Source organism: Pituophis catenifer, unplaced genomic scaffold (genome assembly GCF_029215685.1).
Source record: "Pituophis catenifer annectens isolate HBS135680 unplaced genomic scaffold, rPitCat1.0.hap2 SCAF_6, whole genome shotgun sequence".
NCBI classification, from domain to species: domain Eukaryota; kingdom Metazoa; phylum Chordata; class Lepidosauria; order Squamata; family Colubridae; genus Pituophis; species Pituophis catenifer.
In genome coordinates, this window is record NW_027256886.1 from 66,959,504 (window position 1) to 66,978,876 (window position 19,373).

Below are 19,373 nucleotides of genomic sequence, written 5' to 3' on the forward strand. Positions count from 1 at the left end.
AATAATAAAATAATAACCTCACCCCACCCCACCGGCAACACACATATATAACTAAATGGTGGCAGGCCATTGCTTAACAATCATTTGTTCAGCAACTGTTCAAAGAGTTACAATGGCACTGAACAAATAGTAGTTATGGCCTCTAGTTGAATTTGATCTGTTTTTGTGTATCAGAAGTCAAATAGACCAGGGGTCTCCAACCTTGGCAACTTTATGACTTGTGGACTTCAACTCCCAGAATTCCTCAGCCAGCATGCGCTGGAAGAGGAATTCTGGGAGTTGAAGTCCACAAGTCATAAAGTTGCCAAGGTTGGAGACCCTTGAAATAGACAACACATGTACAATGCAAAAGCGGAATAGAATATTGCCTTGAAGATCAAGTACAAATAGCTTACTTATTTCAGGATCAGCTCTGCACCACTGTGATTCTTCTCACGGTGTATTTGATGCTGCTGTGAAACTTTGTTATAGGTGAATCATTTCCTATAACCAAGATAGTAAGCCTTTCCAGGGGAAAAAGGTATCTTGATTTCCTTTCAGCTTCCCCTACCCCTCATCCCCAGGCATTGTTACGATGCCAAACAAAGAAATATAATGTAAGGTCAAGGTAACCCATGGGTGAAACGCTCCCGGTTCGGACCAGATTGGGTGATCCAGTAGCGATTGTGGCAGGTGGTTCGGAGAACCGGTAGCGATGGCGCGAGGCTCCGCCCACCTGCTCGGGTGTCATTACTTCCTGCTTTTAAAAAGCGCCACAGCTGTGATTGTCAGAGCCTTTTTTTTACCTTTTAAAAGCATTCGCCCGAATATGTTGTAAAACATATCCCCCCCCCAGCCATGCCCACAGAACCAGTAGTAACAGATTTTACATTTCACCACTGAGGTAACCTAATGATCTTCACTTTCCTTTGAGTTTTTGAACCAACTGATTGAAAATCATCTTCAATTCTTTTTTGGGTGTATGTGTTAGAAAATAGAAAAGGGGACAATATAAAAGAGATTAGCAACTGTTTGATGCCAGTGATTGAATTAAGATTTATCTTCTTGTCTGTGCAGTCAAGGACTCTCCCAGTAAAAGTTTTTCCTGCTAATCTGATTAAAAACCAGATCTTTCACTTTAGCGAGTGCATGCTTGCTGTTCAAGGACTCTTAAAGCTACTACAGTATAGAATTGCTTTATCTAGCAACACTCTATGAATCTGCCCATAACAGAGCTCTATAAACAGAGGTGGGTTTCAACAGGTTCTGACCAGTTCTGGAGAACCAGTAGTGGAAATTTTGAATAGTTCGGAGAACCGGTACTAAAAATGCTAACTGGCCCCGCCCCCATCTATTCTCTGCCTCCCAAGTCCCAGCTGATCAGGAGGAAATGGGGATTTTGCAGCATCCTTCCCCTGGAGTGGGATGGGAATGGAGATTTTACAGTATCCTTCCCTTGCCATGCCCACCAAGCCACACCCACAGAACTGGTAGTAAAAAATTTTGAAACCCACCACTGTCTATAAAGCTTTAGAAATATATAGGTAGTCCTCAACTTACAAACACAATTTTTGTTGTTAAGTGAGAGATTTGTTAAGTGAGTTTTGACCAATTTTATGACCTTTCTTGCCATAGTTGTTAAATGAATCACTGCAGCTGATAAGTTAGTAACACGGTTGTTAAGTGAATCTGGCTTCCCCATTGACTTTGCTAGTCAAAAGGTCGCAAAAGGTGATCACATGACCTTGGGACACAGCAACGGTCATTATACTTTAATATATTATTAAAGTATAATAACTTCAAACTTTTATCAGAACTTTCCTTAAGGCAATTTTCTACAGAATGTACATTATTTGAATATGCATGTGTATTACTGTATTGAAGATATGAGACCAAATATTTCCTCATAATATATATTTTACATTGCAGGGTGTATCCCAGTGTAGAGATCAAAACAAGTTTATCCTGTCCTAAGCCATTGACAAACTCAATGTCACCCTTATTATTTTGGTTATCCTTCATCAAATATTTTTTTGTCCTGCATTTGCTCTTTTACCTTGTCATTTTGGATCTGTTTGGTTTAATATTACAAAGTTCTTTTTCCACAGGTTTATAACTCAACTATAAAAGTACAGTCCAGAAACTTGGCATACAGTATCTCCATCTGGAAGTTAAATATTTCAAAGCAAATTTGGAAACATTCAGTTGCTTAGGATCAAGATAATGCTTAGAGGTTTCAGGATTTATGTTTTTCTTCCACTATTGTGCCTTTCATAATTCACTGTGATTTATTTCTGGAGGTCCCTGTTAGAAGATGTAGCAATAAATCAGGTACTTTAGGAGTCTGAAGAGATCTGTAAGTGGAACCAGCACTCAGCAATAGAGCTCCTGGGTTCACGTGTAAAATGTCTACATTTCGATTAGTGTAATTTCCAAGGTGGTGGTGAGAAAATGCATATGTAGTCTAATTTATGATGGTTGCCGCTTCCACACTGCTTGCAGAATGAGGTATGGCTTCAGGCAGCCAATATCAGTAGGTGGAAAGTAAAATCAAAGTTTTCTTGTTGTTTTTGAACTTTTCTCATCTGGAGAGTTCCTTAAGATTTTCTGCCCTAGCTCAGAACTTCAGGGATACTGGTTGGCAGAATTTCTTAATTAATTATTTCATTACTTTTAACAAGTAAAGGAACTGCAGACCAGCACCTGGTGGGGTAGAAATGCAGGACTTGGAAAAAGATATTCAGACACCATGATGTATCTGTAGCTATAAAGGCCACAATCATGAAACCAATGTTTTTCCCTGTGAATGCAAAAACTGAATGATGAAGAAGCAGGCTAGAAAGAGCGTTGACTCTTTTGAAGTTTGGTGTTGGAGAAGAATCCTGGTTACCCAAGAAACAAGCAAATGATCATAGATCAATCCAGAGTTCTTTTTGAGATCAAAATGACCTGGCTTAAACGATCACATTTTGGTCCATTATGTGAAGACCAGTGGTGATATTCAGCCGGTTCTATCCGGTTCGGGTAAACTGGTAGTGGCGGCTATGGGAGGCTCCACCCACCCGCCTGGACATCATCACGTCCCATTTTTGATGCTCTGTGCATGCGCAGAAGGCCCTGTGCATGTGCAGAGGCGGTGCGTACGCTCACATTTGCAAACCGGTAGCAAAGGTAAGTGAATACCATCCCTGGAGACCTAGCTCCCCTGTGAAAGCCATAATAATGGAAAAGATAAAAGAAGAACAGGATGGCCACCAGCATGGTAGCAGCTATTAGGAATGCTGAAGTTTGGAGATATATATATAGAGAGAAAATCTATCAATATTATCACTAAGAGTTGATATTGACTTGACAGCAATTATTTTTAACAAATATTCCAAGTGTTTGAAAACTCAATAGAATGGATCAAAATAAAATTAGTAGAATTAACACAATGGAAGAATAAAGATGGAACTAAAATATAGTCAATAACAGCAGATTTATACAGATACTTAATGATTAAGGAAATATCATGGTTAAGGGATATATATTAGGCACATATATTTCCTTAATCGTTAAGAAGGCTGTCAGATATTGCCTGCATATGATGCACCAGAGACTAGAAGGGGTTAAGTCTTTATAGACATCACATGTGACTATATCAGCCAATGAACTCTCTTATTGGACTCTTACCTAGAAACCACTTGGATATCTTCCCCTTTTTTTCTCTCTCTCTCATCTATCTCTCAGCGAGACGTGAATTCCTCTCTCCTCTCAACATCTGAGTCATACAGTTAGGGTAAAAATGTAACAGGACACCCTGTTCATTATTGTATGCATGTATATATTTGTAAATAATAAAAACAACCTTTTGAACCTGAAGATGTATTGACCAGATAACTTCCTCATAGAACCAAATGAGCACGACCATCAATATATATCTGATAAAGGCTACCTTTCTAATAGTTATGAGGCTAACCTCGGGAGGAATGACTCCTGAAAGAGCTTCATTTAAACAACAGGAATACATCCCTATTTAGTTTCTATTATGTTTGTTCATAACCAACAAGGCAAGGCTTTGTAGCTATGTTTAGTTTCCACAACAGCGTCTGAGTTACACAATCACATAATCTGGGAATGATCATGGAAGGGAATAGATTGATTACAACAGCAGCGGTTTTCGCTTTTTTATTTCACTTCTGCTTCAAAGGAAGACAGCAGGAAGAGAGCGGTTCTTAGACAAGAGGAAGCGGAAAAATACATAGCTGGAGGTGCATGGGTGCATGTAGATAATATGACAAATTTGCTTATAAATAATGATAAATATGCCTGATCACATTAACTGGCTCACCTCTTCTCCTCAACATACCCCACTAATCAGTGGTAGGATTCTAATTTTTTTGCTACAGGTTCTGTAGGCATGGCTTGGTGGGCATGGCAGGGGAAGGGTACTGTAAAATCTCCATTCCCACCCCACTCCAGGGGAATGATACTGCAAAACCCCCATTTCCTCTCGATCAGCTGGGACTAGGGAGGCAGAGTGTTAGATCAGGCGCAGGAACAGAAGACGTGACCAGCTCGATACATGTAACAACTTTATTTACAATGTAACAAGTAAAAGAAGACTGCTGGCGCGCTGCCGGAGCTCTCCTTATATTCGCTCCCGGCAGACGCACCGCCCCTAGACAGGGATTCAAATCTCCCGCCCGATGGCTGGCAGCCAATCAGGGCGGATGCCCTTATATGGACATAACACTCCTCCCCCCTTAGTCTGAACTGTCAATCTCGTTTACAAAAGTCACGTAGTCGCGCAGGTACGTAGGACGCCTCGGCACCCTAGCTGACCTGCGCAGTCTCACTTGTTCTCCGTCTCCGACCTGGATGGACGGGGCTCTGTCGTCTCTGGGCTCCCTCTCCGGAACCGGGCTTGGTTCGGCTGTCGAGTGAGCGGGGTCACCCCCAGCGCCTCCGGCCGGACCGCAGACCTTGGATGGCTGGTTCTGATGGTCTTCTTCCTGGCCTGTGGATCTGTTGCCTCGTCTCGGTGGCTCGGTTCCGACCCGGGAAGAGCGTCTGAGTCTCGGTAAGTCCACCGTTTGCTCCTCCCTGGTCTCCCGGGTGCTGCGGTTCGGTTGCGGTTCGGCCTGGTGCCGGGTGGGTGGTGGTTCTGTTTGGTGCCCTCTGGACCAGCCCGCCGGCTGCGGGTGGTGCTGGCCCGTGTTGCGTTGTCCGACCTCGCAGGGGTGGCGTTGGTCTGCTAGGTCGGGCTGGCGTTGGTCTACCCCGTCTGGTCGGTGGTGGTCGACCTGGTCGGGCTGTTGTTGCGGTACTACCTCTGCGGGGCGGCGGAGGTCTCCCCTGCCGGGGTGGTGCAGGTCTACCTGGCCGGGTTGTTGTCGGCTCTCCCTTCCCCCTAGTCCCTAGTCTACCGTCGGGTGGTGCCTGGGGTCATCCGGGTCGGGGTGTCGTTTGTTGGCTGTCTTCTGTGATGGGCGGGGGTCCCCCATGTCGGTGATTCGTGTGCCACCCTCGCCCGTGGGTCGTGGGGTGCCCCTCTTGGCTGGGTCCCGGTCTACTCGCCTGGAACTGCAGTCTCCCTGGCTGGGCTGGCATAGGCTGCTGTAACTGGTGGGGTGCGCTGCTCCTCCTCTGGGCAGGTCCCGGTCTACCTGCGGGCTGGGTTGGTGGTCCCTGGCCTTGCCGTGCCCGGTGCCCACCTGGCTGGGTTGGTGTTGCCATCCCCCGTGCGGTTGGCCCCGGTCTACCTCGCTGGGCTGCCGGTGTGACAGCATTTGGTAGTGGGCAGGGCCAACCTTGTCGGGGTGGTGCTGCTCTGCCTCGCAGGGGTGTGGTAGGCCTACCTCGTCAGGGTGTTGTAGGCCTACCTCGTCGGGGTGTTGTAGGCCTACCTGGTCTGGGTGTGGTAGGCCAGCCTCGCCGGGGTGTTGGAGGCCTACCTCGTCGGGGTGTTGTAGACCTCCCTCGTCAGGCTGGTTTTCATGTGCCCCCCCCACCTTTTTCGGAGTTGGTCGATGTGGCGTCTCGTGAACTGTCCATCTTCCAACTCAACGATGTAGGATTTGGGCCCGGTTGTGCTGGCAATTTTCCCCTTCAGCCACTTAGGGGAGCTGCTGAAATTCAGCGCGAAGATTGAATCTCCTTTGCTGAAGGCGCGGAGCGGGCGGCTGGCGGTTGCAGTCACTTCCGGGCTGTATTGGGGGTGCAGCCGGTCCAAGGGTGACCTCAACCTTCTGCCCATCAACAGTTCGGCCGGGCTCTTGTGGGTGGTGGCGTGTGGCGTGATGTGCTGGGTGAGGTTGTCTATGCGCTCTTGCCAGTCCCCCGGGCCCATCTTGGTGAGGGCCTCTTTGGTCAGTCGGACCATGCGTTCGGCTTGTCCGTTTCCGGCCGGCCTGTAAGGGGCGGACAGGGCGTGGCGGATGCCCAGTCCTGCCAGGAAGGACTCCATGGCCAGGGATGTGAGCTGGGGGCCGTTGTCTGAGACCAGCACATCCGGTAGACCATGTGTGGCAAAAAGGCGGCGCAGGGCTCGGATGGTTGCTTCAGTTGTGGTAGATGCCATGGGCACCACCTCGAGCCATTTGGAGAAGGCATCTACCACGATGAGGAGGTGTCGCCCTTGCATCGGACCCGCGAAGTCAATGTGGATCCTCGACCAGGGGTTGCTGGGGGTCTCCCACTTCGCGACTTCGGATTGCGGCGGCGCTGGGCGAACTTCTTGGCACGGGTCACATCTGGAGACCCATTGTTCAATGTCTCTGTCCATGGAGGGCCACCAGACGTAACTCCGTGCCAGGGCCTTCATGCGGACGATGCCCGGATGCCCCTTGTGCAGGGTTTCCAACGTCCGCCGTTGCAGAGTGCTTGGAATCAGCACCCTGTCTCCCCATAGCAGGCAGCCCTTTATGGTGGACAGCTCCTCCTGCTTCCTGGCGAACGGGCTGAATCTTTCCTCTGGCTTTTCTGCTGGCCACCCTCTGAGGATCCAGGACTTCACTTGGCGGAGTGTGGGGTCCTTTTGGGTGTGGACGGCCACATCTGCGGACGACACCGGGCAGCTGGCGTCGTCATCAATGTGGAGTAGGTGGAGCGTGGGGGCTGGGTCTTCGACTGGCTTCTTCGATGGGCATCTGCTGAGAGCATCAGCGTTCCCTATGGCTGTGCCTGGCTGGTGCACGAGCCGATAGGAGTAGCCAGCTAGGAAAATGGCCCATCTCGTCATTCTTGGGGACATGAAGGTCGGGGTTGGTTGGTCGCCTGCGAGGAGTCCCAGAAGAGGCTTGTGGTCTGTGACTATGGTGAAACGTCTTCCGTAAAGGTATTCGTGGAAGCGCTTCACTCCAGCCACGATTGCCAAGGCTTCTTTGTCCAGCTGGCTATAGTTCCGTTCTGCGCCGGACATTGTCTTTGAGAAGTACGCGATTGGGGCTTCCGAGCCGTTGGGCAGTTCGTGGCTGAGGACTGCCCCCACCCCGTAGGGCGACGCGTCGCAGGTCAGTCTGATGGGGAGCGTCTCGCTGTATTGGATGAGGACGCTTTTGGACGTCAATAGTCCCTTGATGGCCCGGAATGCTGCTTCCTCTTCCTGGCCCCACTTCCAGGAAGCCGATTTCCCCAGCAGGCGGTGGAGTGGCTCAGCAACTGTGGCTTTCTGTTTTAAGAAAATGGCGTAGAAGTTGAGCAACCCAAGGAAAGCCTGAAGCTCCGTTTTGTTTTTTGGGCTTGGAGCTTCATGGATTGCTTCCACTTTTGATTTGGTGGGGTGTATGCCTGTGCTATCAATGAGGAAACCCAGGAACTCGACTTCCTGTACTCCTATGATGCACTTGTCCCGCCTGACCCTCAAACCCTTGTCCTTGAACCGCTGCAGGACAAGCCTGAGCCTTTCAAGGAGTTGGGGTCTCGAGTCACCGGAGATGAGCACATCATCGAAGTAAGGCACCACCCCTGGAACGCCTTGGAGAAGGAAAATGCCAGGGGCAGCGCTGACTCCAAATTGGAGGCGGTTACATTTAAATGCCCCTCTGTGCGTGACAATCGTTTGTGCCTCCGCCGTTTTGTCATCCACTGGCAGTTGCTGGTAAGCCTGGGCCAGGTCCAGTTTCGCGAAAATTGATCCAGATCCCAGGGAATGCAGCAGGTGTTGCACCACTGGGACTGGGTATGCGCTCTGTGCCAACGCCTTGTTGATGGTACAACGGTAGTCAGCACAGATGCGCACAGACCCATCATGCTTCAGTGGGGTCACAATGGGGGTCTCCCATGAGGCATGATCGATCGGTTCCAGTACGCCCTGGGCGATCAGCTTATCCAGCTGTTCATCTACTTTAGGCCGCAGGGCAAATGGAACTCAGCGGGGCTTGAGCCTGATTGGGGTGATTCCCTTGTCCAGATTAAAGGAGATTGGCCTCCCCACAAATTTCCCCAGCTTACCATCGAAGACTTCTTTGAACTCTTCGATGATGGAGTCGAGTTCGTCCCTGCGGATCTCGTGGATGCCCTGAAGTGAAAGTCCTAGAGGCTTGAACCACTCCACGCCCAACAGGTTCGGTCGGCTGTGCTGCACAATGGTGATGGGTAGCTTTCCATCGAAGTCGTTGTATTTCACATGGATGGTTGCTCTGCCTAGGATTTCAATGGGGTTTCCGTTAAAGTCCACAAGTTTGTCTTTCGGGGCTTTCAGCTGGGTTCTTTTGTATGCCGGTTTCAGCTGTTGTAGGTGCTGCCAGTCCATGATGGAGAAAGCGGATCTGGAGTCTACCTCCATCTTGCACGGAGACCCCTCTGCTAGCAGCGTCACGTGGAACTTGGTGGTTCCCTCGTCGCTTGTGTGAGCGATGGTGGTGGTCTGGTGCACCGTTCTGTTTCGGGGATATTCCTCCTCCCCGCGCCGGGACTGGTTTGAGGACCGTTTGGATGTCCTCTGGTTATCTTTGCGATTTTCCCGGAATCGCGGTCTGGGCGGCTCCGGGGCTGGGTCTGTGGCTCTGCAGGCCTCGGCGATGTGGCCCCTCTTCAGGCATCGGCGGCAGGTCGCGTCCCTCCATCTGCAGGTTGCTCTGGGGTGGTCGCCTCTGCAGCTGCCGCATCGCTCTCCCCGGTCGCCATGCTGTGGTGTTTCCCGCCTGGGAGGGCGGGACACCTTGTGGACGGCCATTTCCTCATCAGACTCGGATTGAGTGGTTGCCTCGTCTGATGAGGTTGGGCCCGACTTGTGGATCTTATGGATCCCTCTTGCTTTTACCATTGCAGCGGCTGCTTGTTCAGACGTCTCCGCCGCTGTTGCCTCGTCGAGGACGTCTTTAAGCGGGATCCTCTTCCTGCTGAGGAATTTCTTTTGCAGCCCCACATCTCGCATTCCAAAAACAATGCGGTCCCGGATGGCGTTGTCCACATTGTCGAACTCACAGTTGGCAGCGAGTTGGCGGAGCGCTGCCACGAATTCTTTGATGGATTCACCTTCCCGCTGGTTTCTTTGCTGGAAGGTGAACCTGTTTGCGATGGGGGTGCCTGTAGGTGCATAGTGCTCCTGTAAGACGTCCTGCAGGTCGTTCCAGGACATCTCCTCGATGTCCCTAGGTGCCACGAGGTCCATCTCTAGGACGTCCGATCCGCAATGAGCCAGGAAGAGGGCTCTTTTCCTCTCATCATCGAGGTTCTGGTATCCATTGCCTCGCAGGAACTGCCGGAATCGGACCATGTATGACCTCCACTTCTCCCGGGATGGGTCGAACGGGTTCAGCGCGGTCATCGGGGCTTGCGGGGTAGCCATTCTGGAAGTCGCTGTGGTGAAGTGACTTCAGCTCTTTGGGCGATCGTGCCGTGAGTCTTTCTCAGGTTCTCTTCTCTAGTCCTTCGTCGCCAGTGTTGGATCAGGCGCAGGAACAGAAGACGTGACCAGCTCGATACATGTAACAACTTTATTTACAATGTAACAAGTAAAAGAAGACTGCTGGCGCGCTGCCGGAGCTCTCCTTATATTCGCTCCCGGCAGACGCACCGCCCCTAGACAGGGATTCAAATCTCCCGCCCGATGGCTGGCAGCCAATCAGGGCGGATGCCCTTATATGGACATAACACAGAGAATAGATGGGGGCGGGGCCAGTGGTATTTACCAGTTCTCCAAACTACTCAAAATTTCTGCTACCGGTTCTCCAGAACTGGTCAGAACCTGCTGAATACCACCTCTGCCTCCAATGGCAACCACTGTTCAATGTTTCTCATGTCAACTGCCTATGAAACTTTCACTCTCACTAATCAGACAAACACAAAAATAAGACTCTTCCTGAGGTTGCGGTGGATAGAAATATTTAACCAACTACAGTGGTAGCTCATGTTGCTGATATGACAGTTATTGGAAAGGCACGTGGAGTGGTGCAGAAAGGGTCACTACTAGCACTATCAGATATGACTAACTAAGATAGGCCATTTGATCCTTGTTGTATCCTTCCATTCATGTTCTCCTAAATACATATGGCTTCCAGATGTCTCCTATTTTGGGCTCAAAGAAACCCATTATGTGGCCTATGTTAATAAAGTGTCCTAAGAAACTTTCTACAACTCTGTTAAACAAACTCATTAGTTATACAGTTATCAAAGTTCAACACTTGGGATTATTCCAAGTCTGTAGTCAGAGCGAAAGAGCAAGACAACCTCAGTAACATAAGCCACTGTTTAATCTAATGTAGAACAAAGAGTGGGAAAAAACATTCTTCAAACAAGGGCATTCCTTTCCTTAGCCACATTTGAGGTTCTGTGAAGAACACTATATTTTTATAGATTTGTTTGTATACTGTAATGTTTATAGTTTGCATGTCCTTGCATGAGTTGTTATATAACCAAGTAGGCCAAATCCAGACAAAAGATAGTTGTGGCTGTTTTGGTTTCACTTGACCTTATGCAGAGATTTGCATGCTGGAAGTTTAAAAACTGAAAAGGGAGAATTCAGCTGGTGGCTGATTGCCAGCTGATAGAAGAAGGTGCCTCAAAGTTGAAGGGAAAAAGGCTGAGGGGGAGAAAAGAGTGACTCTTCTAATATAAGGACACTTCTACACCATCGGTTTCCTCTCTCCAAGTTCTCTAACTGTTGAAAATTGCTACCAATCTAGGAAATATGGAGAATGTGCTGAAATCCTGGACTCTGTGGTTGATCAATGGAGCATAAAAAGTTTATTCAATCTCTGGGCTGATGTAAATCTTGGAATCAAAAATTCCTTTACCCCACTCAATAGAAAAGGAGATGAATGACTATCTCCATTATTATCCTTTCCCTCTCATCCATGTTAATCTGAAGATAAGCTATACAGGTAGTCCTCAATGTAAGATCCCAATTGAGTCCAAAATATATGTGGTTAAGTAAGAAATTTGCTGAATAGAATAGAATAGAATAGAATAGAATAGAATAGAATAGAATAGAATAGAATAGAATAGAATAGAATAGAATAGAATAGAATAGAATAGAATAGAATAGAACAGGAAGAGTGCTTTATTGGCCAAGTGTGATCACACACACACACAAGGAATTTGTCTCCAGTGCATATGCTCAGAGTCTACTTATAATCAGCTAGTAATAGGTCATAAAGTTAAGTGAGTTTTGGCCCATTTAACGACTTTTCTTGCCACATTTGTTAAGTGAATGACTGAAGTTGTTAAATTAAATAACATGGGTTTTAAGTGAATCTGGCTTCCCCATTTTCTTTGCTTGTCAGAAGGTCGCAAACAACAAGAAGAAAAATAAAGGATATAAATCTAATAAATAAATCTCAACAGGGAGCATCAGGTTGAGAGTTCAATCCTAGGCATCAACATGTTTCTCTATCAGGGCGCAAAGAGAAAATATCTGCTGCAAACGCCATGTAGGCGTCAGGAAGGGCATCCAGGCAGTAAACGCTCAGTTCCATTCAGTTGCCCTGATACCCCCCACCCTGGAAGCAAGGAATTATAGGGTCATAAAAAGAAAAAATACATCTCAATAGGATTCATCCAGCAGTGAAAACCAACTGGATCTATCCGGCTCATACAAACCGGTAGCGCCGACGATGGGAGGCTCCGTCCACCCGCTGGGATGTCATTACATCCTGTTTTTGACCCTCTGCGCATGCGCAGAAGAGGCACACATGCTCCCATTCCTGAACCGGTAGCAAAGGTAAGTGGATTTCACCGCTGGATTCATCCCTGAACAATCATGCTAAGGATTACAGTGTCCTGTTAATCTCTGCTGCAAATGTCCCTGTTGGGTGGCCTCTTTCACACTGGATTGTACAATTGCTATTGTACAACTTAGTCAATATGGATCATACTGGACTGATGCAAAGGGAGCTGTGTACAGTATTTACATCTAGACAAAAAGGCCGCTAGTGATTGCATACAAAGAACCATTGGTGACTAATGCTGGATCAACCTCCTTTTACAAAACCTTCTTTTCAAATCACCAGAAAGGAACTTACGTTTATCAATGTTATTTAAGTCTACAGAATGTCATTTCAGCCAAATCAGGGGAGATAGTACCCCCTGAATTACTATTCCTTGTTCAATCCATTCATTATTCATTGTTCTAATTACAACAAGGCCTTTGTATCCAATCTAGTCTTCTTTTTTTCCCCCTGTTATGAGAATACAAGACAGGTATTCTCCTGTCTTGTATTCCTATTTCAAGACTGATAAGTTCCTATTTCAAGACTGATAAGACAAAGGTATTAATTACATTTTACTTCCCTACTCACTTGTCTTTTCATAATGTTCTCTTATGTCATGGTTGGGCAGTTAATTTTCCCAAGGTGCCACATAAGAAACGGGGATTATTGTAGAGAGCCAAACCAATTTCACCTGATTTGATGTCCTCAAACTCTATTGCCGTGATGGCGAACTTATGGCACGCGTGCTGGAAGTGGTATGCAGAGCCATTTTTACGGGCACATGAGCTGTCGGTCAACTCACCTGTAGCTGCATATGCACACGCATGGCCCAGCTGGTGTTTGGGCCTCTGGTGCGCATGCGTGCAATTTGGGGGACCCAGCTGGTCTTTGGAGCTGTCCGGCGCATGTGTGCGTGCTTACACATGCGCACACAAGTACTGGTGCACAGCGCATGCATGCACAGATGGTGTTCGCACATGTGCATTGTGCGTGCAAAAACCATGTGCATGCGCAGATGGTGGTATTTCGCAAGCCGTGCATAGGGGAGCCGTGTGAAACCTGCACGCATGTGCAGACGGTGCAATTGTGTGCGCAGCGCATGCTAGGACACACGTACAAAAGCTGTGCACATGCGCAGATGGTGCGGTTGCATGCGCAGCACATGGGGGAGGAGCTGTGCATTAGTATGGATGGCACGCGCAAAGCGTGCAAAGCACGTACCTGTGCTCGGTGAATAAATGGTTCACCACCACTGCTCTATCACCTCAACCTCTCAGGCTGTTCCAGGTGAGGGGTGAGTGCTGCATAGGTACAAATAAGTTACTTTTCTTCTTGCCTTCCCTCGTCTTCCAGCTGATAGATGGAACACATGATACTGGACAGACCCAGATCTGATTCGGCTTCTTCTTGTGTGCCTGTGGCACACTTATTTACATTTGATTTATAATTTCTGATTGACTTCATGTAAGCTGGGCAAGGATAGCCAAAGGGCCGGATCTGGTCCCTCTTATGAGGATATTTTTCCTCATACATCCATTAAATTATGGTGAATCAAAATGGAAACCAAATATTGTTTAGATAAGTATCTTAGCCATTTTGCTTGAAGTGGATTCTAGAGTTTTTTTCAAATTGGCAGCTCCCTATGGAAAAAAAAGAAACCTCATAATTTTCCTGGCAGAAAATTTTTGCTTTCCAGAGAAATTCCTGTGAAAGATAATTCTGGCAAAAATGACAAAGTGTGCTGTGGTACTCTTAACAACTAATCCAGGTATTATTGCTTAAGCTATGGTGACCTGTGACAAGAGTTGACTTTATAAATTTAAAACTGGTGGCGGTGATTATATAGCTCGTCTTATAAAATTTATTATGGAAAGGGATAAAGTGTTAAGCATAAGCATGTAGGGGACCATAGGATATGATAGCGAAGCACCCCCTACCAGCTGTCAGCTTGCCCATCTGTTATTTTTTTTCATGGGCCAAACAGCTATGTTAATGGAGTATTTTGCAATTCAAGGCATCCCACCAACACATATTTGAAAAAGAAGCATAGGAAAGTGCCTTCTCATAAACCAAATGATTGGATCAACGAAACGAATACTGTTGACATTGATTGATGGTGGCTTTTTAGAATCAGAATCAAGAGGTTTTCTCTTTGTATCTGGAAATTGCCAAGAACTGAATCTGGAATCGTCTGCATGCAAAGCAGATGGTCGAGAATTGAGTATAGTTAATAACAGCAACAACCATATTAAGTATTAGAAGAGAAAATGCTTAAATTGTGAATTTCTGCTAACGAAAAAACAACCAGGAGAATGACATTTATACACTAGAGATTGGGGATTTTTATTTGCTATTTTTTCCCCCCAGCGACTAATGATTTTCTATTGCATTCCATAACACTGACACATTGCTGTACAAATATAGTTCATCCCTGCCATTGTACATGCCCCTACAACTATTCCAGATTATACCCTTCTATTTCTGGTTGCTACTGCTAACTGCTTTCTTTAAAGTACAGTAATGCTTAGATAGATACAATGATTTGGTCAACTCCATAACTTTTCTCAAGTGATCCTATTAATATAACCTGCAAGTGTTGCAGTTAATTGTCTACAATTGCTTATTCAATAAGCTTATATCACATCAAAGCCTTATGTCTAATAACCAGGCCTCTGTTTTTAGCCTGCTGAATACTTGGTAGCCTTAAGGTAGCTACAGCAATGGGGAAAAAAAATCTTCACTTAGGAAAAGAAATTAATTTGCCTAAATTGTTTATTTGGTTGGAGCGAAGTTGATTTCTTTGTGAGTGTTTTCTATCATGGATTATAATTTTTGTTCATGTGTTTCTTAAGCTATAATAGTGCTCAAAATTGTCTCAATTACAGTATGTTTTGCTTTCGTTTCCTTTTAAATCAGGCCAAAACTGGGTTCATATGAGTGTGCTAGGCCATAGTTTGCATCTCCTATGATTTGCTGAAGAAAACACAGTCTTTGTGTTCCCATCATGTGTTCACACCATGCTAAGCTGTATCCTGTGATTTAGGCATAAAATGGCACTGTCCTAAACATGCTACATCCAACCTCGGATTTATGGCTTCTCAGTCAAGCTGAAGCCAAAAAAAATGACTAAAATCTTCGCAATGTTGCCAATTCCCCCTCTTTACCTTCAGCTTAAGGTGCTTTTTGTACACCAACCTCACTGCCTATCCAAGCAATGATAGGAGATAAAACTCTTTCTGGGCAGGTATCAGGAAGGAAGGAAGAAAGAAAGGAAGGAAGGAAGGAAGGAAGGAAGGAAGGAAGGAAGGAAGGAAGGAAGGAAGGAAGGAAGCTTTTCTTTGTTCAGTTATATTAAATAATACTCCAAAAGAAGCTGGTTAGAGCAAGAATTCCTTTATCTTCTTGCTTTTAATACAGTAAAGTCAGTTTGGTCTAGTGGTTAAGACTCCAGGCTAGAAAGAGTTCAAATCTCACCTTAGCCATGAAAGTCAACTAGATGTCCTCGGGCCACTCACTCTCTCTTAGCTAGACTCACCTCATAGAGTTGTTGTTGTTGTGGGGAAAACAGGAAGTGTATTGGATATGTTCACTACTTTGAGTTATTTATAAGAATGATAAAGGTGAGATAGAAATAAAATAATAAAATAAAATAAAAAATAAAATAAAGAAGGCTACTCGTTTTCCTGAGAAAAGAGGAATGTGCTGCTGTTCCAAAGTTGCAATATTTTGCAACTTGCCATTTTCTCTCCATTCAACTTGGAATATACTACCACAGCTGAAGGCTAGACAGGGAAGTTGACCAAAATAAGTTGGAAGAAGGCAATAATGGTCCACCAAGCACACTTCCTGAAAAACTGAGGAACTGAACCTTCTCATGTGATACATTACATTGTTGAGCAATCTGAAGATCTACTTTAGGTGCATCCTAAAGGTTGAACCTGTCCATTAGATCGTTTCTACTAATTTTCACTGAATTACCTGGAATGATAAAAGCATTGTTTTACATAACCTGAAATGGCTGTTTGAAGTCCAAAGCCTCTGAGCACAATAAATATGGTTAGCCTTCTCCAATCAGATGTTTTCCAAATATAGCAATAGCACTTCACAGTGCTTTACAGCCCTCTCTAAGCAGTTTATAGAGTCAGCATATTGGCCCCATCAATCTGGGTCCTCATTTTACGGGCCTCAGAAGGATGAAAAGGCTGAGTCAACCTTGAGCCGGTCAGGATCGAACTTCTGGCAGTGAGTAATGAGTTAACCTGCAATACTGCATTCTAACCACTATGCCACCACGGCTATATGTTAGATTACAAAGTCATTCTGGCCAGGTTCAAGAGAAGTTAGAAAGCACTGATAAGCAGGTATTTTGAGTTCCACATGGTCTTGTACATTCAGCTTGTAATAATTTTAGTTACACATAGAGATCACATTGCTATTAGTATTTTCTGTTTATAAAAGTAATTAACCCCTAATAAATTTAATTGTCCCTTCTTTACTGATTGGCTGGATTGTACATCTAGTGTTCACATCTAGGTGTTCGTGAACATTTTTTTTTTGCCTTCCATTGTTTTTACTTCACCTGAAATGATTGGATAACCTCAAATTCCTTTGTTGTAGAAAACTTTGAAGCAGAACTCAGAGCCCATAGGAAAGAGCAAACATGACCTTGTATTCTAAAATCAGCTTGAATGTTTAAAGAATCTGCAAACAGAGAGGAACTTCGTGGCTTCATTGAGTAACAGGAAGAACTTCCTCTGTTCAAGAGTCCTGAAACATGTTGTGGCTTCCCTCATCCATTTCCACACAGCAGTGAGTGAATGCAGGGCACAATCTGTGCCTACTGGCTCATCAGATGAGTCAGCTACACTACGCAGTTCATAAGGCAATGGATCAATCTACCTGATGAGGGAGGAACCTGTGAAGAAGCATCTAGAGAGAGATTGGCTTCATGGTACTGGCTTATCCATGACATATGAAGCATATTCTCTTCCAGAGAATAACAATTTTGTTCTCCAATTATTGCAAGGTTTTTAACCTCCAAGGTCGACTGGCTATATTATGCCGTCAGAGGGGAGGAAAGAGTTGAAAATTTCCCCCTGATTTTAAAATTATTTGCCAGGAAAGTGTATAACATAAACTAAAAGGTTGAGTGTTTTCCATAAAATCAATTCATCAAACTTGGTAGTGGTTTAGTGTATCTATTTTATGCCTTCTTTCTGAAAAAAAGAGAAGCATTTTTGCTACTGAGATGCAATGTATGGGTTATAAAACACATGACTATGTGACTTATGGATAACTAAAATTGGTGAGCATTAATGTGGAGAAGGCCGATGTAATGAACAGAAAATATGCTATTAAAAATGCCTTCAAGAAACTTGGCGGTGATATCCATATTATGTTGAGTCTCTGAAACAAAGCTTCTATCTCCCAGCTCTGTGTTAAAATATTGAGATGGTTTTTTTAATCAGGAATGCGTTCACAGACCGTTTTATTATTGGTTATAAAACAATTGTAACAATAAATGCCAAACAGAATAGCTTACCCTTGAGAGAGACAGAAGATATAGATGATGAAAAAGAATGAGAAAGGAATTTGCCCAAGGATCTTACCACTGACTTAGATCATGGAACACAGAATAATAGAGTTGCAAGGGATCTTGGAGATCTTCTAGTCCAACCCACTGCTTGAGCAGAAGACTCTATACCATTTTAGACAAATGGTTGTCCAATCTTTTTTTGAAAGCCTCCAGTGATGGAGCACCCACAACTTCTAAAGGCAAGCTATTCTATTGGTTGATTGTTCTCACCATTAGGAAATTTCTCCTTAGTTCTAGGTTGCTTCTCTCCTTAGTTGGTTTCCATCCATTGTTTATTGTCTTGCCTTTTGGTGCTTTGAAAATAGACCTCCTCATCTTTATAGGAGCCTGTCAAATATTGGAACAGTGCTATCATGTCACCCTTAGTCCTTCTTTTCATTGGACTAGACATACCCAATTCCTGCAACCATTCTTCATATGTTTTAGCCTCCAGCCCCCTAATCATTTCTCTTCTCTGCCCTTTTTTCAGAGTCTCAATATCTTTTATATATTGTAGTGACCAGAATTGGATGCAGTATTCCAAATATGGTATTACTAAGGTATTATAAAGTGACACTAGAATGTCATGTGATCTTGATTCTATACCTCTATTAATGCAATTTAGGATTGCATTTAGCCAATGCATTGGCTTCTTATCATAAGAAGTCGTCATAAGAAGGGGTTGGACAAGATGACTTATGAGATGCCTTCCGATTCATATATTGCATTGTTATCAATACCAACCTTTCAGCTGCTAAAATGTGGAATTTATTTTCAATAGAACATTTATAGTACAGGAAGGAAAATCAATTGGTCTGTAATATGGAGGAAAAGCATAATTATTTCAGGATAATTTTTTTTTCTAGGTAAAATTCTACAGTTGTCCATTCCAAGAAATATTCAAAACTGTGCTCCTAGCATAAATTACAGTTCCCTTTGTCCTGAGCTGAGTGCTGCAGAATGCAATGATATTTGTAATTGCAAGGCTATAGATAGTCCTTGACTTACGACCACAACTGAGCCCAAAATTTCGGTTGCTAAGTGAGTTTTGCCCCATTTTATGACTTTTCTTGACACAATTGTTAAATGAATCACTGCAAATCTTGCAGTAATATGGTTGTTAAGTGAATCTGGCTTCTTCATTGACGTTCTTTGTCAGAAGGTCACAACAGTACAACAGTTATAAGTGTGAAAAAGTAGTCACAAGTCACTTTTTTCAGGGCCATTGTAGTGTCAGACAGTCACTAAATAATCTGCTGTAATTCAAGGACTTTCCTTGCTGTTTTGTTGCAGGATGCAATCGTTTTTACTATTTTTATTTTTTTCAGCAGAACTGATTACTTCCCAAGCTACTATATTTCTCCCTGCAATTTTGTATTTCTCCAAAACGGTCTCTCACTTTGTCTCCTAACATTTAAAACTGAGACACTTCTAACACTTAAACAATGAAAGAGACACATTTTTCACATGTGTTAACAGACAGTATGAATCATTGAAGGAGAGGGACTGTCAAGGGGCAGCCAACTGCAATCAGGAAAAAAGGACTTTTTCATAATGCCAGGTTTGCCCTCTAGTGGCACTTTTTGAAATCTGTCCCTTTCTTTTTGTTTGCTTGTTTGTGTTTTCAAGGCTATCTGAATCCAAAGCAATAGATCGGGGGTTCTCAACTGGGGGTGCGACAGCAT